Below are 25,083 nucleotides of genomic sequence, written 5' to 3'. Positions count from 1 at the left end.
GAAAAAAAAAACAATTTTGCAAAACAAAACAAAACAAAACAAAAAACAAGTGAGTAATATATAATTTACAAAAATAAGAGAGGATGAATGAGAGGGAGTGTTCTGAAATTACAAAAGTGATGGCTTATGTACATCAGCTCAGTTTCTATCTTTTTTGATTGAGACATAGCCAAGTATATTCTAGAAAATAAAACAAGGAGATTAAATTATATTCTAATCACTCACCCTCTTTAATTCTAGAGAAATAGATTTTTCTTTTCCTATATCTTAGCTATATTGTTAATTTAAAATGCAGTCAAAGTTGGAGATTAAGAAATTAACATGTATTACATTAAATATGTAGTTTGTGATCACCTTATGGGTATCATCTTATTGGTGAAACTATCTTAAGGGAAGTTACTTTAGTTGTCAAGTAATTCCTGCATTGCTATAGGCAGATGAAGCAGTTGTCAGCTTGACCACTTTGGTCCTACAAAAAATATTACTGAACCAGCTGAAGCACACAACTGCATTGTCAAAATGCTGAATACCTCAAAAGGAATCAGATTACTACATTGTACCACACTACCCTCTGGGATATATCTATAACAGTAACTAAGCTCCCTTAGATGGGGTACAAGACAGAATCACCTTATTATGAATTTAGCTCTTTAGTGAATATTGATTGAGGCAATATGTTATGTTGTTGCTAGGAGACAACTTTCTCTTTTCATTAATCAATCAACAGGAATTATTAATCAACTAATACATTTCAGGCACTGTGCTAGTTGCTGGTAATACAGGTTAAAAAAAATAAAGAGATTCTGACCTTGAAGAGCTAAGCATCCACCCAGAGAAAACAATATGTTCACATAAAGATTTATATGAAGTAAAATAGATACAAAGTGATTGGGGGGATAACGGGAAGAAATGCACTAGTAGTTGTGGGGATCAAGGAAGATATTATATAGCATGTAGTACCTTAGCTGAAGTTCAAATGAAACAGGATAATGGGAGATGGGGTGAACAAGATGTGCTTTTCAGGCATTCAGGACAGCTAGTACAAAGGAAGAGGAAGAGTACTATGTAAAGAAAGAGGGCCAGTTTTACTGAACTGCTGTTATTTGTGCATGGAAGTTCAATCAACTAGAAAGGAGCTTAGGACCAGGCTTTGATGGACTAAATGGGTCAAGTGAGAAACTTATCTTTGATGTCCAAATTACAGGGAAATACTGGACTTTATTGATGTGTGTGAAATGTCCAGAACTACTCTTTAGGAAAATCAATTTGTCAGCTCTGTGAAGGTTGATTGGAAATAAAAGAGGCTTGAGGCAGAGAGAAGAATTAGGAGGCTCACAATCATTTAGGTGAAAGATGATGAAGGTTTGAACTAGACTTGTGGTTGTGTGAGTGGAAAAAATGGAAAATTGCAGTAGATGTTGTGGGGGTTAGAAATAATATTTGGCAATTGAGTGGATTTATGGGGTAAGAGTGAACAGACAAGGTATCAATGAAATTTTGAAGTTTTGGGTGACTAGAAGGATGTTGGTACCCTTAAGAAGAGGAGAAGAAAGAAGAAGGAAGGAAAGAAAGAAAGAAAGAAAGAAAGAAAGAAAGAAAGAAAGAGAAAGAAAGAAAGAAAGAAAGAAAGAAAGAAAGAAAGAAAGAAAGAAAGAAAGAAAGAAAGAAAGAAAGAAAAGAAAGAAAGAAAAGAAAGAAAGGAAGGAAGGAAGGAAGAAAGAAAGAAAGAAAGAAAGAAATCAGGAAAGAGAAAGAAAGAAGAGAGTGAGGGAGGGAAGGAGAAAATAAAGAATTTCAGAGGAGTGTTTGGTATGGGGAGAAATATGAGTTTAGTTTAGGCATATTGACTGAGCTGTCTACGGGATTTCCAGTTCTATGGTTCACAGATGGTAATATCAAATTTGATTTCTGGAAAGAAAAATAGGGGAAACAAAGAAGGATCTTGGAGTCAACAGCACAGAAATGACAGTGGTAGTCAATAAACATTAATTAAGCACTTATTATGTGTCGGGGACTGTGCTAAGCCCTGGGAATTAAAAAATAAAAAGTAAAAGATAGTTCCCACTCTCAAGGAGCTCCCAATCTAATGTGGGAAACAGCATTCAAATAACTATGTACAAACTATTTATACAGAATAAAATAGAAATAATCATCAGAGGGAAGGCACTAATATTAAGAGGGATCAGGAAAGCCTTTCTATAGAAGGTGAGGTTTTAACTGAGACTTCAAGGAAATCAAGGAGGCTAGAAGGCAGAAATGAGGAGTGAAAGTAATCCAGACATTGTGGGAGCAGGCAATGAAAATTTCTCAAGTCAGGAGATAGAGTGTCTTGTTCTAGAAACAGTAAGGAAGCCAGTGTTTCTGAATTAAAGAGTACAGAATACATGTATAAGGAGTAAGAAGACTGGAAAGGGGGGGTTAAGAAAGGCTTTGAATGTTCAACAAAGTATTTTATATTTTATTCTGGCAGCGATAAGGAGTCAATGGAGTTTATTTAGTAGAGAAGGTGACTTGGCTGGATCTTTGCTTTAGGAAATCACAGTTGATCTCCCCTCACCCTGTTTTTCAGCTTCCTTTTGTGTGTTGTCTTCTCCCATTACATTTTAAACATTTTTTTGAGGGAAGAAACTATCTTTTCCCTTCATATCACTGCCAATTATCACAGTGCCTGGCACATAGTTGGTGCTTAATAAATGTTTACTGACTGATTGATGAGGTTATCAAGAAAAATGACCTTTGAAAGAGACTAGGGCTAGAAATACAGAGCTTGGAGTCATAAGCATAGAGATGTCAATGTAATCTGTTGAGGTTACCAAGAATAAGCGTGTAGAGAGGATAGAGCTTGGAAGATGCACACACAGTTAGGAGGCATGTTGCGAATCATGTATCAAAAAAGGACATAGCTTTTTCATCCCAATAGTCATCTCAAATATTATGGAAGATAACTAGTCCTTCTCTGTCTTCTCTTTCTCTTTCACTTTAATTTAATGTAGTAGGTTTATATCTTTGACAAAGATGATGAGCCCAGCCTGCCCATAAGGCTTCCCAAAGTGAGCATAGTGAATCAATTATTGGCTGTTAAAAATAAAAGAGTGACATTTTGTGGTGGCAAAGAATTGGAAATTGAGAGGATGCCCATCAGTTGGGGAATGGCTGAGCAAGTTGTGGTATATGAATGTAATGGAATACTATTGTGCTATAAGAAATGATGAACAGGTTGACTTCAGAAAAACCTGGAAAGACTTGTATGATCTGATGCTAAGTGAAGTGAGCAGAACCAAGAGAATGATGTACACAATAACAACCATGTTGTGTGATGACTAATATTGGTAAACTTAACCCTTCCCAGGAATACAAGGATCTAAGACACCTCCAAAGGCCTCGTGATGGAAAATGCTATCCACATCCAAAGAAAGAACTATGGAAGTTGAATTGCTATTTTTCTCTCTTCTGTTGAGTTTTGTTTCCTCTTTCTGGTGGTTCCTCCTATTGTTTCTAATTTTTACTTACAACATCACTAATGTGAAAATATGTTTCACAGGAATGTATATGTATAGCTTATATCAGATTGTGTGCCATCTTGGGGGAGGGTGGTGAGAAGGATGGGGAACAAAAATTTTAAACTCAAAAGCATATGGAAGTGATTGTTGATAAGTCAAAATAAATTAATAATAAAAGAAAAAAAAATAAAAGAGTGAAAAAGGAAAGGGGAGAATATAACATGTGGTGGGCAATGCATGAACTTTGAAAAAAAAGAGGCAAAGAAATTAAAGTTATTAGCCCAGAGAGAGTCTGCTTTTGCCCTGCAGCTACTTTGTTGTGATGAAAATAAGATAGTTAGGCTACATCTCTGCTCAAGAGAAGGCTCATGGTGTGAGTGGTGAAGGCAGAGATGTTGGAGGTGTGGCTATAGAGGAGTAATCAGAAGACAGGTTTGGTTGAAGGAGGAATCAATGTCAAAATCTTAATTGCCAGTGGCTGTTACTGATTAAGAGAAACCAAATAAGTCCCTCTGGTATAGAGTCACCCAAATAAGTGGATTTTGACTCTTAAAGAGGCTGCAAATGGATAAGCAATGAGGTATAACTTTTAATTTGATATGGGAACAATTAAGTGTAAGTAACCAAACTGTTGCCCAGAACTCCTTGATTGACATACTCCTGAGCATGAGAGGATTAGAACATAGTGCATGAGGTAATCATTTTAGTTATTTTTAATTTTTCCCCTTTTTATGGTAAAGAACAAAACATTGTATTTGGTCAAGCTATCATCATATGATTGACTCCATTATGTCATATACAAGCCATTAGGGTCCACTGAAACACATTACAAAGAGAAGAAAGTGAGTTGCCTAATATGTAAAAGCTGAGTGAAGAGATGAATTAGACAATGTCGCACAGACCACAACCCTTGATTAATGTGATAAGTACTGTCACCCAGACAGGTTTGTGGCCAGGGGATAAAGGTAGCTTGCTTTCTGAAAACCATTAAGAATTTAATATTCCTTCCAAATGCCCTTTGGTTTGGGTGGAGTATAACAGTCTATATATGTATGGAAGTACTAGCAAATGTAGTCTCATCCTTGAATAAGGTCAGATCACTGGTCAGTAGCACCCTTTATGTACTGGGCTTCTCATAAAATACAGCAAGTATTTTTCTGTCTCTGAAGCTAGACAGTGTCTAGAAATATAATTTCTTGGGAAATGAAGAAATGAGAATATTATCTGTCATAGAAATCCACTTTATTATCTGGTGAAATTATACAGAATATGCACGGATGAAAAGTGAACAAAATGGAGGGAAAATGAAATAAAAATAGTCTACCAACCTTGATTTTTTTCAGGAACTATGTATCTGATCATGGTATTTCAAATAGCTGTATTTTCTATTATTTGAATATACATATATTTTTAGGCATCCTGATGACTAAATGAACAGCATTTATTAATGTATATGATTAAAATATATTATTTTTCCAATATAAATAGTTCTTGAAGTAAGAACAAAGGCATATGCTAATTATGTGTCATGACTGGAGAATGTTTTTCAATGTGTTCCTATGTTTTTTAAAATAACCATGACTCCCAGGAATTTATTTTTATATTTTATTGATAACTACTGATTTTGTATTAAATTGATTTCCAAATATATTGCATCCTCCAACTAGTGAGACTTCCTCATGACAAAGTTTTTAAAAGACAGAGAAAAGCAGCACTTCACTAAAATCAAACAGCATTATGACTCTATCTTCCTGGAACATACTAGGTATTTAATAAATTCCTGTTTATTTGACTTGTCTGGATCTGGGTGATTTTTTTTGTTGTTTTGATTTTTTCATCTGAAAACTGCCTGTTCATACCCTTTGAACATTTATCAATTGGTGAATGACTTATATTCTTATAAATTTGAATCAGTTCTCTATATATTTTAGAAATGAGGCCTTTATGAGAGATACTGGTTGTAAAAATTGCTTCCCAGCTTTCTGCTTCCCTTCTAATCTTGGTTACATTTGTTTTGTTTATGCAAAAAAATTCAATTTAATGTAATCAAAGTTATCCATTTTGCATTCCATAATGTTCTATACCTCTTGTTTAGTCATAAATTCTTCCATTCTCCATAAATCTGATAGGTAAATATTGCTTGTTCTCCTAATTTTCTTATGATATCACCCTTTATGTCTAAATCCCGTATCCATTTTGACTTTATCTTGATATAGGGTGTGAGATGTTGGTCTATGCCTAGTTTTTGCCATACTATGTCCTCATTTTTTTCTCAGGAGTTTTTCTCAAATAGTGAGTTGTTATCTCAAAGGCTGGGGTCTTTGGGTTTATCAAACATTAGGTTACTGTGGTCATTTACTACTGTGTCTTATGTACCTAAATCTATTGCACCAATCCACCATTGTATTTTCTTAGTCAATACTAGATAGTTTTCATGATTACTGCTTTATGAAATATTTTGACATCTGGTATTGTTGGGCCCACCTTCCTTTTTATTTTGTTTTCATTGATTTTTTGATATTCATGACCTTTTGTTCTTTCACATGAGTTTTGTTGTTATTTTTTTCTAACTCTATCAATTTTTGGTAGTTTGACTGACATGTCACTGAAAAAGGAAATTAACTTAGGAGACTTGTAATTTTTATTATATTGTCTCAGCCTACCCTTGAGCAAATGACACTCTTCTAATTGTTTAGATCTGACTTATTTGCGTGTTTTATAATTGTGTTCATATAGTTGCTAGGTCTGTCTTGGCAGGTAGAATTGGAAGTATTTTATATTGTTTACTGTTATTTTAATTGGAATTTCTGTTCTATCTCTTGCAACTGGGCTTTGTTAGTCATATTTCTTTATAGAAATGATATGGATTTATGTTATATCCCACAATTTTGCTAAAGTTGTTAATTATTCAAGTAGTTTTTTTAATCGATTCTCTAAGTATACCATCATATTATATACAAAGAGTGATAGTTTTGTTTCCTTATTGCCTATTCTACTTTGAGTTCATTTTCTTCTCTTATTGCTATAGCTAAAATTTTCAGTACTATATTGAACAATACGGGTAATAATGGACATCCTTGCTTCAACTCTGATTTTATCAGGAAGACTTCTAGTTTATTCCTATTATAGATAATGTTTGTTGATGGTTTTAGACAGATACTGCTTATACTTTTAAGGAACACTTCTTTTATTCCAATGCTTTCTAGTGTTTTTAATAAGAATGCATTCTGCATTTTGGCAAAACCTTTTTTAGCATCCATATATGATTTCTATTGGTTTTGTTATTGATATAGTCAATTATGCTGATAGTTTTTTTAATATAGAACCAGCCCTGCAACATTGGTATAAATCCCATCTGGTCATAGTTCATAATCCATATGATATATTGTTATAATCGCCTTCCTAGTTTTTTGTCCAAAATTTTTGCATCAATATTCAGTAGTGAAATTGGTGTATAATTTTCTTTCTTTGTTTTGGCTCTTCCTAATTTAGTTATCAGCACCATATTTCTGTCACAAAAGGAGTTTTTTAGGACTCCTGCATCTATTTTTTCAAATAGCTTATATAGAATTGGAATCAATTGTTCATTAAATGTTTGGTAGAATTCACTTGTGAAACCCTCTGGGCCTTGGAATTTTTTTTCTTAGGGAATTCATTAATGGCTTGTTCAATTTCTTTTTTGTAAGATGGAGTTATTTAGGCATTCTACTAACTGATCTGCTAAACTATGTAATTTATATTTTCATAAACATTCAATGATTTTGCTCAGATTATTAGATTTATTGGCACATAATTGGGCACAATATTTCTTAATGATTGTTTTAATTTCTTTTTCATTGAGGGTGATTTCACTACTTTCATTTTTGATACTGGATATTTGGTTTTCTTATTTCTTTTTTTAAATCTAATTAATCAATGTCTTATCTGTCTCATTTTTTTCATAAAACCAATTCCTAATTTTATTTATTAGCTTAGTAGTTTTTTTTTCTTTTGATTTTCTTTATCTAACCCTTGATTTTCAGGATTTCCAATTTGGTGCTCAGTTGGGGATTTTTAATTTGTTCTGTTTCCAGGTTTTTCAATTGCATGACCAATTCATTGATCTGCTTTTTTCTCTATTTTGTTGATGTGAGAATTTAGAGAAATTAAAAATTCTTTCTAAATACTGTTTTGGCTGAATCCCATAAATTTTGATATGTTGTCTCATTGTTGCCATTCTCTTTAATGAAATTATTGATTGTTTTTATGTTTTGTTCTTTGACCCACTTATTCTTTAGGATTGGATTATTTCATTTTCAATTAATTTTAATCTATCTTTCCAATTCCTTCTGTTGAATGTAATTTTTATTGCATTATTATTTGAAAAGAATACATTTAATATTTCTTTCTTCTGCATTTGATTTTGAGGGTTTTATGCCCTAATACCTGGTCATTTTTTCCATAGGTGCCATGTACAGCTGAAAAGAAGGTATATTCCTTTCTTTTCCCATTCAATTTTCTCCAAAAGTCTGTCATATAGTTCCTTTCTTGCTTCTTTTTTGGTTAGATTTATCAAGTTCTGAGAGGGTATAGTTGGAGTTCCATACTGGTATAGATTTGCTGTTTATTTCTTCTTGTAACTCATTTAACTTCTCCTTAAAGAGTTTGGGTGTTACGTCACTTGATGCATATATTTTTAGTATTGATATTACTTCGTTGTCTATTGCGCTTTTTAGCAAGATTGTTTCCTTTCTTATCTCTTTTAATTAAGTCTATTTTCACTTTTGATTTTTCTGAGATCAGTATTTCTACACCTGCTTTATTTACTTCAGTTGATGCATGACAGATTCTAATCCAGTCCCTTACCTTTACTCTGTGTGTCTTTCTGCTTAAGTTGTGTTTCTTATAAACAACATATAGCATTCTGTTTTTGGATCCACTACGCTATCTGCTTCCATTTCATGGGAGAGTTCATTCACATTCACATTTCCATTCATGATAACTAACTGTTTATTTCTCTTCATCCTATTTTTCCCCCTGTTTATTCTTTTTCCTTTCACCCTTTCCCTTCTTGACAGTTTTAACTTCTATCTACTGTCTTACCCAGTTTGCCCTCTCTTCCATCATTGCCCCCCTCCCTGCCTTTATTAATCTTCTTCCCTCCTACTTTCTTGTTGGGTAAGATAGATTTCTATATTCAACTTATTGTGTATATTTTTCCCTCTTTGAGTCAATCATGATGTAAGATTCAAGTGATGCCCATTGCCCATTCTCTCATCTTTCCCTCTATTGTTACAGGTTTTTCTTGACTTTACCCCATTCTACCTTTCCCTTCCTTCTGCACACAGTGTACTTTTTCTCATCCCTGAATTATAGTTTTATGTTTCACCTTATACCCACACCCTCTATGTAAATTCCTTCTAGCTGTACTATTAATGGCACAATTTTTAAGAATTACAAGTATCATCTTCCATGTTGGGATGTAAACAGTTCATTTTCATTTAATCCCTCATGTTTTCCTTTGCTTTTCCCCCTTTCATGCCTTCTCTTGGGTCTTGATATTGGAGATCAATTATTTTGTTCAATTCCGTTCTTCTTATGAAAGCTCTAAATCCTTCTATTTCACTCAATGACCATGTTTGTCTTTGAAATATTATGCTTATTTTCACCAAGTAGGTGATTCTGGGTTGTAGTCCTAGCTCCTTTGCCTTCCAGAATATCATATTCCATGATCTCTGATCCTTTAATTTTACTGTTGCTAAGTCCTATGTAATCCTGATTATGGCTCCCCCATATTTGAATTATTTCTTTCTGGTCACTTGCAGTATTTTTTCCTTGACCTGATAGTTCAGCAATTTGGCTGTAATGTTCCTCAGAGTTTTTATTTTGGCATATCTTTTCTGAAGTGATTGGTGGATTCTTTCAATGCCTATTTTGCCTTCTGGTTCCAGGGCATCAGGGCAGTTTTCCTTGATAATTTCTCTTATTTTATTAATTAATTTTTAGTTTTCAACAATCACTTTCATATGCTTTTGAGTTTTAAATTTTTCTCCTCCTCTAGCCCCACCTCCCTCTCCAAGATGGTGTGCAATCTGATATAGGCTCTACATATACATTCCTATTAAACATATTTTCACATTAGTCATGTTGTAAGGAAGAATTAGAACCAATAAGAGGAACTACAAGAAATAGGAAACAGAACAAAATAGAAGAAAAAAAAGACTAAATAGTATGTTTTGATCTGCATTCAAACTCCAAAGTTCTTTCTCTGGAGGTGGAGAGCATTTGCCATCATGAGACTTTTGGAGATGTCTTAGATCCTTGCATTGATAAAAGGGGCTAAGTCTATCAAAGTTATTCATCACACAACATTGCTGTTATTGTGTGCAATGTTCTCCTGGTTCTGCTCACTTCACTCAGCATCAGTCCATACAAGTCTTTCCATGTTTTTCTGAAGTCTGCTTGCTCATCATTTTTTATAGCACAATGGTATTATATTACATTCATATACTACAACTTGTTTAGCCATTCCCCAATTGAAGGGCAATACCCTCAATTTCCAATTTTTTGCCATCACAGAAAGAGCTGGGTACCTTGATAATTTCTTGAAAGATGCTGTTCAGGTCTTCCTTTTGATTATGGCTTTCAGGTAGTCAAGTGATTTTGAAATTGTCTCACCTGGATCTATTTTCCAAGTCAGTTGTTTTTCCAATGAGTTTTTTCATGTTTTCTTCAATTTTTTTTTATTTTTGAATCTATTTGAATGATTCTTGATATCCCATAGAGTCATTATCTTACACTTGCCCAATTCTAACTTTTAAGGAATTGTTTTTCTCAATTAGTTTTTGTACTTTCTTTTCTATTTGGCCAATTGTACTTTTTAAGGAGTCATTTTCCTTAATAAATTTTTGTATCTCCTTTCCCATATGACCAATTCTACTTTTTAAATAGTTGTTTTCTTTTTCTAAGCTACTGACTCTTCATAATTCTCTTGCATCACTCTCATTTCTTTTACCTCTCTTATATGATTTTTAAGCTCCATTTTGAGCTCTTCCATGCATTTTTTGGGCTTGCCAATTTGACATTGTTGTCCACTTCTGAGTTTGTGTCTTGGTCTTCCATGTCACCATAATACCTTTCTATGGTGAGATTCTTTTTTTTTTGTTGTTGTATTTTGCTCATCTTTTTGGGCTCTTTTCTTTCCTTTCTTTTACATTTGAGCTCTACTCCTTGGAGAGAAGGGACACTGTCTCAAGTTTCTTGTGCCAGGTTTTGCAGACCCTGGCTATTTACCTGGTGCTTCACTGATGTTGCCCTGAGACCCACTCAGAACTCTCATGTCTGGTGTTGCATCTGGATGTAGGGTGTGAGGTGGTTGATATTACTGGAGGCCACAGGAGTATGGTAGCTTACCTGGTGGTGAGTCAGGGTCCTAGTGCTAGTATCTGGCTTTTGCTGAGGCTGGTGGGGTATTTCTGTATTTCACTAGGGTTACACTGAAGCATGTGGTAGTCTGGCTTCTGTCAGCTGCCTGTTTGCCTTGGTCTATGCTTAAGCACTTGACAGTCTGGCTAGTGGAGGTCGTCCATTCCTCTAGCTATGATGAGGCATGTGGGGTGTTCTGGTGTTGGTCTTTGCTTGGTCCACTGCACTGGGACACATGATCTCCCACTGATTTGCTGAGGTGGGGCTTGTTGCTGGCTTTCTGGGATGCTTCCTGTTCTGTACTGTGCTCTCCTTTTACCTGAGTGAGACAAAAATTTCCTGTTGATTTTCCATGTTTTTTTAGGGGGCTAAAAGATGGTTCCCTGCCTTTTTGCTGGTTCTGTTTTTCTAGGATTTTTTGGGGGCAGTATTTTATGGTTGTTTGGAGGTGAATGTGGATGAGTTATGGTGATTTACTGTTTATTCTGGCATCTTGGTTCCCAGAAGTCTGTTACAGAATTTGCATTTATAATTGGCATATAAATGTTCAATACAAGCTGAAATATTCCTAAGACAGAAAGGAGTTTTTATGAGAACCAAAAAGTTTGTTCAGTGCATCTTTAAAAATCAGCTATCTACATTGAAAGGTGACAATTTTTTATAACTGCTCATTATGGTGATATTTTGCCAGCTATAAGGGAAATATATATATGATTGTTAAAAAAGGCTATCACAATATATAGTTTTTCAGAAAGTTATGGTTGCCACTGTTATTTCTTATTCATATTGTTTTTCCCATTTAATTCAGTTTGTTCTACTTGCATATTTTGATTCAATAGTATATCTTTTAAAACAAGCATTTTAAGGTCAATAAGATTTTTTTTTCTTTTCACTGGAATTAAATCCCTAAAATATAGGTGAATATACAAATATGTTTCATTTAAAAGGCAGATAACTATAATAACTCTAGTGTGCATAAGGACTACATTCTAAACAAATTCATAAGTCATCTTTTAAAATGCCAGTGATAAATTTCATGTATGTTTGTGTTAATTAGAAAGTTAGGGTACTATAATATTTAGAGTAATGGACTTTGAGACTGAAACTTTTCTTTGGCTCTTATTAGCTAAGTGTCCATGGGAAAGTAACAGCTTCTCTGAGTCTGTTACCTCTCCTGTAAAATGTAAATAATAATACATGTACAATCTATCTGCATGATGGACATTCCAAGGGGGTCAAATAAAATTTTTAAAAATGCTCAAATATTTTCATGTGGTTCTGTATCTCATTATAGTTTGGGCCTTATGAGCCTCACAAGATTAATGGTAATGGAGACTCATTGAACTGGAATATGTATAGGCATACATATCCATGAGTTACTGGGTTTACAATTTCTTTATATTTTTGGTTGAGGACTTTTAGGCAGGCTGTGACCAAGAGGAGAAGGAAAGAGGATCCCTCTGGGATTCCAGGTTTGTTCTGAAGTGTGACACATACATAGTCATAGATATATCTGATAATCACAAATGTGTATGTATATATATATATATATATAGATACATATACATTCACATATGTGCATGCATTTGTGTATACAGTCATTTCTACAGTAATGCTTTAGTTGAAAATGAAAATTTGTTTCAATGTGATTAATATTAGTGAGTGATTTGAGCATAATTTCATCTGCTTATGCATAATTTCATCCATGAGAAATAGTGAAAAAACACAGAAAACTACCACTTCACAGTAACTCACAAACTGCAACACTTCCAAAACCTGCTTTCACAAGCAAACTTCTGGTTTCTTTCAAGGTAAAGTGCTGTATTTATTGTATATATCTTCTGGTAGAGCAAGAACTAAACACCAAAGTTGCCCTCAGTGACTCAACTTTGCTAGCCTGGGCCCTAATGGGAACAATGGTGCAGGTCAAGCAATAGCCCAAGGCCATATACACTGCCAATATTTATTGTAATATTTGTGTATTTCTTAATCATTTGCCATGTATAAAACTTTGCAACCATTTTTATTTATTTCCTATCCCTTTGAAAATATCCTTTAAAAAAGCCTAAACTCTTTGGTTTTTATTACATGATTTTGTATAGTGTTATAATTTTAAAGAGTACATGCTTCCTTATAGGAGGACTGATTGTATGTATGCATGTATGTTTGTATCTATGTATGTGTACATGCATATATGTATAAGGACTGGACATAAACTGTGATTTGATTGGTATAGAGAACTCCTAGATGAAGAAACCCCATCTAATGCAAGTTAATAGTAATATTGTCAACACAAATACACAGATGTATGTGTATACATTCATATCTACATATACATGTGTGTATACAAAGAGAGAGGAGGGATTTATGTTACATATGTGTGAATGTGTATATGTGTATATGTCTGTATAGGCACATGCATGTGTGTATATATGTAATCTGAGTCTCAAAAACCATTGTTATGGAACTCTAGTTATTGATTAATATTCCATGGTTGAGGTAGATACAGAGTTTGTGAGAGCCAGAAAGAAGAGTGATCTAGTGCTTTTCACTTTTGGCCATACTATTCTAGACTCTTCAGTTTCCTAAAGGGAGAAAGACTCAGTGAAGAAGTTGACATGTAAAGGAGTTAACGCTTTGATTGTGTCCCTATCTCCAACTTGACTTTGGAGATTTCCCCTTGAAAGAATTTGAGACACTCTCTATCTCTCTTTCTTGAGTGATTGAGTTATCTTACTTCCAATGGGAGAGCTCTTTCTTTCTGTAATGTCTGTAATTTACTCTCCTATTTATACTTTCTCTGATTTCTCTTTTGCTACTGACTTAGATAAGTAGGTTTATTTCCCATTTGTTACATGTGTTTCTTGTGAAACTGGCATCTGATGGGAAGGGAATCAAGTCTTGGATATATGACCTGGGTCACTGTTTCCCCATTAAGGAATAGCAATCAATATTGAAGGTTGACTCTAATATTTATTTCCCCTGGATTAATAATATTTAAGAGAGCAGATAGAAATAGTTTTAGCTTGGTGCCTCTGCTATCTGAGGAGAGTAGAGTCATCATCCTTTGGTCCCAACCTCTTGCTTCCCTCTGAGACAGGAAGAAAAGTGTCCCTTGAAAAAGGACAAATTCTGGAGATATCTGTTTTTCTTTCCCTGAATGCCACATCTAGACAGATATATGTGGACATATATAGCCAAAAGAATAAGAGCACCCCTCTCTCTCTACATATGTGATACATATATGTATATATATATAATATATATTAGCTCCATGTGTTTTACATTTATTTTCTTCATCTGCTTGTTTTTTTTTTCTTGTGTAAATAATTAAGACAAACTCTTAAGAGTGATTAGGGATCTTATCTGTCTTTGATTTAGAATTTGTTCCCAATTTCCTCTGTGGCAAGGGAAATACATTTTATAAGTATAGTTATCTTTGTTTTCTGTTTCATCTGCTATAAATGATCAGAATTGTTATATCTTTCAAGGAACTTTGCATAATGTTCATGGATGCATGGAGGGCACTTAGTTGGAGGAAATCCTTTAAGGTCGTATTTTATAGTCAACAAACATTAAGCACAATGGCATATTGTATTTCTATTTCTTTTAGTCAATTTTGTGATGATGAAAAAATTGATCTGCTCTGGAATATTACTTCTGAAATTTTTCTGTGCTATTTTAATATATCAGAAAAGTTATCCTTGATTCATGTGCAGATTATTTTTTTCTTTGCTAATATTTTATTTAAAAATTTTGTATCAATATTCATTAGGGAAATTGATCAATAAATTTCTTTCTCTTTTTGGCTCTTTGCAAATTAAGTATCAGCATCATATTTGAATCATTGTTTTAAATAATCAAATTAATTAAATTAATTTTAATTTTCAACAATCACATAAGCTTTTGAATTTTAAATTTTCTCCTTCTCTGTCCCCACCTACCTCCCCAAGGTGGCATGCAATCTGATATAGGCTCTACATATACATTCCTATTAAACATATTTTCACATTAGTCATGTTCTAAAGAATTAGAACCAATAGGAAGAACCACAAGAAAGAAGAAACAAAAGAAAATAGAACAAATAAAAGGAGCAAATAGTATGTTTTGATCTGCGTTCGAATTCCATTGTTTTTTCTCTGGATGTGGAGAGTATTTTCCAATTTTGGAGACATCTTAGATCCTTGCATTGCTGAGAAGAACCAAGTCTAGAAAGTTAGTCATTGCACAATATGTCTGTTACTGCACAACATTCTCCTGGTTCTGCTCACTTCACTCAGCATCAGTCCATACAAGACTTTCCAGGTTTTTCTGAAGTCTGCTTGGTCATGATTTCTTATAGCACAATAGTAGTCCATTACATTCATATACCACAACTTCCTCAATTGATGGGCATCCTCTCAATTTCCAATTCTTTGCCACCACAGAAAGAGCTGCTATAAATATTTTTGTACATGTGGGCCTTTTTCACATTTTTATGATCTCTTTGGGATATAGTCCTAGAAGTGCTATTGCTGGGTCAAAAGGTATGCACATTTTTATAGCCCTTTGGGCATAGTTCCAAGTTGCTCTCCAAAATAATTAGATCAGTTCATAACTCTGCCAACAATCCATTAATTTTCTAATTTTCCCACATCTTCTCCAACATTTATTATTTCTCTGTTTTGTCATTTTAGCCAATATGATAGGTGTGATGTAGTACCTCAGAGTTGTTTTGATTTGCATTTCTCTAATCAATAATGATTTAGAGCATTTTTATATGACTATAGATAGCTTTAATTTCTTCATCTGGAAACTCCCTATTCATATCCTTTGACCATTTATCAATTGGGGAATGACTTGTAGTTTTATAAATTTGACTTAGTTCTCTATATGTTTTAGAAATGAGGCCCTTATCAGAGAGACTGGTTGTAAAAATTCTTTCTCAGTTTCCTGCTTCCCTCCTAATCTTGGTTGCATTGGTTTTGTTTGTGCAAAAAATTTTCAATTTAATGTAATCAAAATTATCCATTTTGCATTTCGTAATGTTCTCTACCTCTTGTTTGGTCATAAATTCTTCTGTTCTCCATAAGTCTGATAAACTATTTCTTGCTCCCTCAGTTTGCTTATGATACCAGCCTTTATATCTAAATTGTGTACCTATTTTGATTTTATTCTGGTATATGGTGTAAGGTTTTGGTCTATGCCTAGTTTCTGCCATACTCTTTTCCAATTTTTCCAGCAGATTTTGTCAAATAGTGAGTTCTTATCCCAGAAGCTGGGGTCTTTGGGTTTATCAAATGGAGGATTATGGTAGTCATTGACTACTGTGTCTTGTGTACCTAACCTATTCCACTCATCCACCACTCTATTTCTTAGCCAGTATCAAGCAGTTTTGATTATAATGCAATTTAAGATCTGATATGGCTAGGTCATCTTCCCTAGCATTTCTTTTCATTAGTTCCCTTAATGTTCTGGACCTTTTATTCTTCCAAATGAATCTTGTTATCATTTTTTCTACCTCTATAAAATAATTTTTGGTGGTTTGATTGGTATGTCACTGAATAAGTAAATTAGTTTAGGTAGAATTGTCATTTTTATTTTATTAGCTCAGTCTATCCATGAGCAACTGATATTTTTCCAATTATTTAGATCTGGCTTTATTTGTGTAAAAAGTCTTTTGTAATTTTGTTCATATAGTTCCTCAGTTTGTTCTGGCAGGTAGACTCCCAAATATTTAAATGGAATTTATCTCTTGCTGTTGGGCTTTGTTGGTAATATATAGAAATGTTGATGATTTATGTGGGTTTATTTTATAGCCTACAACTTTGCTGAAGTTGTTTATTATTTCAAGCAGTTTTTTTTTACTTGATTCTCTAGGATTCTCTAAGTATATCATCATATCATCTGCAAAGAGTGATAGCTTTGTTTCTTCTTTGCCTATTCTATTTCCTTCAATTTCTTTTTCTTCTCCTATTGCTAAAGCTAATGTTTCTAGTAGCATACTGAATAGCATCTTGTTTCACCCCTGATCTTATTGAAAGTGCTTCTAACTTATCCCCATTACATATAATGCTTGCTGAAGGTTTTAGATAGATGCTACTTATTATTTTAAGGAAGACTCCATTTATACCTATGCTTTCTAGTGTTTTTAATAGGAATGAGTGTTATATTTTGTCAAAAGTTTTTTCTGCATCAATTGAGATGATCATGTGGCTTCTGTTAATTTTGTTGTTGATATGATCAATTGTGCTGATAGTTTTCCAAATATTGAACCAACCCTGCATTCCTGGTATAAATCCTACCTGGTCATAGTGTATAAGTTGCTGATAAGTTGTGATAAGTTGCTGTAATCTTTTTGTTAATATTTTATTTATATTTTTTGCATCTATATTCATTAGTAAATTGGTCTATAATTTTCTTTTTCTGTTTTGACTTTTCCAGGTTTACGTATTAGCACCATATTTGTATCACAAAAAGAATTTGCAAGACTCCTTCTTTGTCTATTTTCTACAGAGAGAGAACTGATGACCTCTGTGTGCAAATTGGATTATAATTTTTCACTTTGTTTTTCTTACTTTTTTTAGAAATATGTTTAATATGGAAATGATTTACATGATTTCTATGTGTATAATTGATATCATTGCTTGCCTTCTCAGTAGTTGGGTGGGTAAAGGAAGAATTTGGAACTCAAAATTTCAAAAGGAACAGAACGTTAAAATATTTTTAAAATAAAAAAAGAATTTAAGTGAGGACAAAAATATACTGAATGCTCTTTATCTGTGTAACCATAGACTGGTTATTTTGCCTCTATAATTCAGTTTATTTTTTCAACTATAAATGAGAGGATACTACTAAATTATAGACATACACACACAGATTTTTATTCTATATTTAAAGGAATTAACAAAGCAATGACTAGAAGAATTTTCCTTCTGCTCACATTGTGACAGTTTCAGAGAAGCCTAGTAAACAAATCTCATCCTGTTTCATAGGTAACTAATTTTGATTAACGTTTATATTTTTGCCACATTTTGTAATCCCATGGAAGTGAGAAATAAAATAAGGATGGATTTCTAGAATAATATCATAGTAATTGTATATTTATATATGTATATGCATTTATTTGCACATTGATATGTGTGTACGTGTATATATTTTTATCTACTGTAAGCACATTTATATGTATATCTGTATTCATATCCATATTTACATCTGTATGTATGTATCTTTGTATGTATCTTTCTATCTATATATGACATATGGGAGACTGATCCCAAACAAGAATTCTGCATCCCTAAGACAAATTTATCTTTTTTTGGTAATTTTCCTTCTATCCATAATCACTAATAGGAAGTAAAGTGGTTTATTCTAGGAATTGTGATAGATGACCATAGAATAATATGTATCTTGTTAAATAATTTGCATATGGATAAGGTTAAATATGCCAATGTTGTATTCCCATGCATTTACTTTCAAATTTCCTTTCATTACCACTGGCTATAAACTTTATTTCATAATAAATTAATTTTTAATAATATCTATTTTCTTTTTCTTTTCCTGGTCCTTCATTTTCCCTAAATCCTCTCACTTGGAAGCAACATTCTCTTTGTAAAGGCCGTTTATTATTGCAAGTCACATTTTCCCTTTTGAATGTCAGTTCCTTCCCCTTTCCCTTGGCATCTTGTTTCATCTCAGCGAGAGGATTTTGCTAGTGGAAAGTGCTTTGCAATTGTAATCAAATTAAACTTTACCAATTACAATGAATTTTTCCTCACTTTTCCCTCAAACTGGTGAAATCCCAGGCTTTGCCCCCAGTAGAATAAATGTACTATAACAGATTCATAATACTTTTATGCCTCCCTCAATGAATTGAGATTTTGTTTTCTTTTACAGGTTTATATGAAATGTAGATAAGGAAGACTATAATCAGGGCTGGTACATAATTCAAGGTACTTGTCAAAAATATATTACTTCCTGAGGTATAAGTGAAAAGACTGACTTTATCTTTATACTTCCAAAATTGCCAATTTCTACAAATACTCAGTCACATATTCAATCACAATATATTTTATATATATTTAAATTATTAAAATATTTATATATTTTTAATATATGCAATAGTTACTCCCTGAAATTACACAGATTTCATGTGATTTGGTCTAATGCTACATTCTTCTTATGTAACATTTCAATGGCTTGATCATTCTTTTTTTGTATCTGTTTTGTAAACTATTACAAAATATTTAGCAAGAATTTACATTACAAACCATATTAATTCTTTACCCAAATTAAATCACAAGCTTATTATACTACAGGAAAGAATATACCATTCCTATTCTGGCTGAAAAAAAAATACTGTTTTTAAATGACAATATGTTCCCTCTCAATATTACCGTAGTTAAGTTCAATGTATTTCTCTCCATAAAACCATGATTTTTGGCATTCTAATTAAAAAAAAAACCAGTAGACAATTTTGAATATTGACAATAGTTTATGTTAAACCTCAGTGGCTGAATGAACATAAGAAAAAAGTATTATGTTATAATTGATGGTAACATTTTCATCACCATCTTTCTTTAAAGCCTTATTGTGGTCAATAATGCTTATTTTGTGTTTTATTAACTTTTTGTTATTCAAAATTTTGAAGATTCTTTATTAATTTTAGAAGGGTCACTATCTATGTCAGTTGGGGTGGTATCCACATTAAAAAAAATTTGGGAAAATATCTAAACTTTAATTGTCTATCACAAAAATTATTATAGCATTATTGAAATGGAAAATGATTATTAATTTGAACCTATTTGCTGGTCAAAGGAATCAATTGAGGGAGAAAGTATGGTAGAACTATTTTGAAAATATTTAAAATTAACTAAATTTTCTGTGTGAATTTGATAACATGTTCACTTTTCCAATTCATTTAGTAAGTTTTGATTTTTAACAAAACATGAAATGTACTGATATATGCACAATATTTTTGTTAACTTTGTTGATATGAATTAATTCCCCTGAAGTCCTACACTTCTGACTCATTGGGGCACAGAGATGATGACAAGTTCTTAAAGGCTATGAAGAGCAAATTTTGACAGATTCGACCTAGCTGAAATGATTTGAGTGTAGTCACTTCAATTCAGTTCAATTTAATTAACATTTAACTAAGTACTTATTATGTTCCAGACACTGTGGTGAACTCTGGGAATAGAAATAAGAAAAAGACAGTTCCTACCCTCAAGGAGTTTCCAATCTGATGAGGGAAGATAACACAGAAGTAGCCGGAAAGTGGTAGTGGCAAATGTGAGAGGAGCCACCAAAGGACATGATGTTCTTTGGAGTCCAAACCAAGCAGAGTGGCTGATGGAAAGACAAAATTTACTGGAAAGTTCTGAAAGTTCAGAACCCTCTGTAGAAGAAGATAATTTACTAAGGTTATAGAGAAAATGAATTTGAATAATGTGCATGAAGTCCTTGGTGGTGGATTCATAATTCTTAAACTTTTTTTCTGTCATGAATCTCTTTAGTAGCTTGGTGAAGCCTATGAACACTTCTTTAGAATGTTTTTAAAAACATAAAATAAAATACATAGGATAGTAAAGGAAACCAATTATATTGAGATATAATTATAAAAATATTGATAAAACAAATTCACATAATCCAAGTTAAGAACTCCTGCTTAAGTTAACATGAACTTCACAGCTTCATATTTTAGGCCCTCCACTTTTTTTTTTCCTTTTAAGCAAATGTAGCCTATTTGTCTTACTCTGACATGAATCCAGACAACTTACCTAAGTTCTATATAGGTTGAAAGTCCATAGGATGATGCTTTCCTATTAATCAAGAAAACCTTCGTAATCTACTTAAGTGCTTAATCCATTTTGTGAACAACTATGCACCTCTTTGGAGTTTTTTAAGAGTTTATTTCCTTTTTAAGGTAGCCTGCTTATAGTACTGATAAGTAAGTTAAGATATCCATTTGGGTTGATAATAATAATAACCAACATTTATATAAAGCTTACTATGTGTAAGCAGTTTACAATATTATCTCATTTAATTACCATCACAACTCTGGTATGTAAGTTATATTATTGTGCTCATTTTACACATGAGGAAACTGAGGCAAACAGGTTAAATGACTTACTGAGGGTTGTGCAGCTAGCAAGTATCTGAGACTAGATCTGAACACAAGTCTTCTGAATTTTAGGCCTGGTGCTCTATCCATTCCATGACTTAGTTACTATAGAGTTCCCCTATGGGTTGTAGGATACAAAGAAAGTTTCACTCACCCTAAGGTGAGCAGGAGATTCCCAATTTGTTCATGGAGACATTTATTTGAGCTAGGTATGTAGGTTCACTTTCATAGTATGATGAGACATCCATGTAGGACCTTATCGTATCAATCTAGTGATGGACTGTATATCTTTTGTCCTAACACTAGCTAGGACTGGTTAAGTTCATATAAATTCATCACCATGTTGGCCATTAGATGTTTTACTTTGGCCACTGTAATTTTCTTTTCCTTAGTTGGGCAATAGGGGTTAAGTGACTTGCTCAGGGTCACACAGCTAGTAAGTGTTATGTGTCTGAGGCTGGATTGGAACTCAGGTCCTCCTGAATCCAGGGCCAGTGCTCTATCCACTGTACCACCTAGCTGCCCCTTGGCTACTGTAATTTTCAAAGTCCATCCATTAAGTGGCAGAGAGATTGCAATTAGAATTATCAGAGGGAATACTCTCATAAATGACATCACAGACATTGAAGCACTGAAATAAATATTCCTTTTAATGGGCCAATGGTAATTTCTCCCAAATCTTTAACAGTGCTGTAGGGCTGGGAACAGTTTTAAGAATTTTGAAATAATGAAAAAGAAGTAAATAGGTCAGAGAAGACTGATAAAGACTAAGTATAACAGAATAGGCCAACCCACTTAAAAAGAGTGTTTTATGATGATTTGTTAAGGTCAATTATAATTTCTCTCCTGGTAATAGTGATGTGATTATTTATTTCAGACTCTTTATAAACATTGAAATAACTTATCTGTCTCACAATATTTTATCATTCATATATTTCCATCTATCAAGCAAATATTTCTTGGATGCTGACAATGTACAAGGTCTTGCTCTTATTTATAATTCAGTAAGGGAGATAAGGTACATTAAAGCAACCAAAGGACAAAGTATCCTGTGATGGGGGCCTCACAAGGACATTGGCTACAAACTAGGAACTTAAGATCAGCAGATCCACCGTCTGCAATCTATTCCCAATCTCATAATTAGCTGTGCAATATTGGACAAGTTAGCTCAGCATAGTTTCCTCATCTTTCAAATGAATATGTTAGACTAGATGACCTTTAGGATTATTGATAAACTTCAAGGACATTACCTGTCACTTAGGAAAGTGGATAGCCCTTTTAGAGTAATCCACATATTGTATGTCTTTTCTACCTGTTCTGATCCCCAGAATGGAAGTGGGATGCTGGCTACCACCTGAGGAAATGACACATTAATCTCACAATTATATGGTGATTAACAATCTGCAAACACTTTCTTCCCTACCATTCACAAAAGATAGTGCGAGCATTATCACTCTCATTTAATAAGTGAATAAGAATTTACTATCTCTGATGTTCAAGCTAACATGATTCCTATATCAGCTATCCATCACACCTTGATGATTAACCTCCCAAATCTTGATCCCTAACAGATCCCTGAAATCCCTAGTCTTCAGGCCAGATGGGGTTGGTCTGGTGGTAAGTGCTCTGTATAGAGCAGGAATCATGTTGCTACTATTCACTACCCTAAAAATATACCTGCTCATTCAGAGCTAGTTCCAACTCTGACTTTGTATCACTGAAAAATGACTCATGAAAAAAGTGACTCATGTATACAACCATGGCCTTTTCCCTATGATAAAGTATTTTCCCTTAATAGTCTATGATCTATTAAAGTTTTGCCTAACACGACCTTCATGAAACAACAGACCCCTTGCAGTCCTCCAATGATGAAACAATCTATCAAATGGGAGATATGCTACTCAGGAGAAAGAGTGGTGAATTTAGAGGCAGAAGGTGTGAATATATTTATTACCTATGTGATATAAATCATATCACCTTTTTGAGCTTCATCTTATTTACCTTTAAAATGAGAGTACTGGACTAGATGATTTCTAAGGTTCTTTCTATCTCTAAACTTTGATCTTTTGATGATTTTAAATGAATTCATCCTTTCCGTAAAATCATCAGCTAAGGCTGACTTTTACTTAGGTCTATTCTTAAGTAATAACTACCTAATAATAACTAGCATTTATATACCACTTTAAGTTTTGCAAAGCAATTTAAATATATTTTCTCACAACAGTCCTGTGAAGTAATACTATAATTATTCCTAATTTTGCAGTTTGGGAAAATGAGGCTGAAAGATGTTAAATGATTTGTTCAAGATTACATTACTAGTAAGTTTTTGAGTGAATATTTGAGATCAGGTGTTCCTGACTTCAAATCTCATATTCTATGCACTTGGCCAACTGCCTTTTGTGGACTAGAATATATATATATGTATACACACACACACACACACACACAAATATATATACATATGTATACACATGCACATATTATATATACATATATATGTATACACACATATGTATATATGTATATATTTAAGATGGCAAAGTTTAACTGAATTTGTTTCTTCCATGACCTTGCTTATCCTTTACAGTAGGTTCTCAATTCTTTTAGAGCAAAAAGTTCATTAGAACACTCGCTAGCCCTGCATCCCCAGCTCAGGATATTACAGAAGAAAGAGTTAAAGGCATTTGGGGAGCAAGAGTAGAAGTTGGTGCTGGCTGTTCTCCTGTTCTACTTCCTAGTCAATGGCAGAAAACCTCTCCTTTAATCCCTGTTAAGGGCAAAGCTTGTCTCATTTAGTAGCTTTCTCAAAGCAAAACAAAAAAATACCACTTATGAATTATTTAAGGGAAAGATTTTCTTGCTTATCTTCCAAAATGTAAGTACATAGTAAAAGAAAAGGCAAGGCAAGTCATAACAGACTTTTATGAATTGGGAGAGTTTCCTCCTTCTTATATTAATTTATACTAACTTAAATTAATGGTTTGGTCTTTACTTCTATTGTCTAGAAAAAAAATTAGAAAGAAAAGAAATGCCCAAGGACCTAGAATTAGTGGTACACTGAAGTCTGAATATGTTTTTGCAGCCCTTAGTCATGATCTTTCAATCTCATACTTGTTCAGGGTGTCATTAGCTTTAAGTTACACTGTTAAAACCTACAAGTCTCTCATGGAAAAGGAAAACTTTTATTGAGAACATAGCAACCAATCCTTAGTAAACCGAGTATAAACCATGGGCCTACTCCCCTGAGCACATGAAGTCAAGTTGCCTGTCTGCCAGCATTATTTGAAGGACTCCACTGATCAATCTGTCTTTCATTAATTTATTTTTTTTTCAGAATTGTAATTGATTTGCTAACTTCAGTAGCTTTGTTTGGAAAGGAAGCTAACTTAAGCAAAAGAGGTTCATGCAAATGGAGTAAACATTCCTTAATCTATTCCTTAACCACAAGCATGTACTCATATGCACAGATAAGTACAGCAACTTTAATTTCTGCAATAAAAAAAAATCTACTTTTAAAATGGATGCTGTTAATAGTTTTTCTCATAATTAAAAGACAAAACTAGTAATCATGCTATGTTTGACTTAAAATATACATTGATAAAAGATTATTTTCTGGTTTTTTTTTTTCAAGTGTGCTTCAATCTGTATTCAGACACCATCAGTTCTTTCTCTGGGGATAGATGGCATTTCTCATCTTAAATCCTTCAGAGTTGTCTTGGATCATTGTGTTGCTGAGAATAGTTAAGTCATTCAGAGTTGATCATCTTACAATATTGCTTGTACTTTGTGCACAGTACATTACACTTTGCACCAGCCCACACAAGTCTTTCTGGTTTTTTTTTTTTTTAGAGCTTCTTGTTCATCATGCATTAAAGTACAATTGTAATCCATATAATCCACATAACACAACTCGTTCAGCCATTCCCCAATTGATGGACATACTCTCAAATTCTAATTCTTTACCCCCAGAAAAAAAATTCTTTACCCCCAGCTGCAATCAATATTTTTGTACATAGAGGTTCTTTCCCTTTTTTAAAATCTCTTTTGGCATATAGACCTGGTAATGGTATTGCT

This window comes from Vombatus ursinus, unplaced genomic scaffold (genome assembly GCF_900497805.2).
Source record: "Vombatus ursinus unplaced genomic scaffold, bare-nosed wombat genome assembly UNPS02014805.1, whole genome shotgun sequence".
Classification (NCBI taxonomy): domain Eukaryota; kingdom Metazoa; phylum Chordata; class Mammalia; order Diprotodontia; family Vombatidae; genus Vombatus; species Vombatus ursinus.
Note: the sequence above shows the minus strand (reverse complement) of the source record.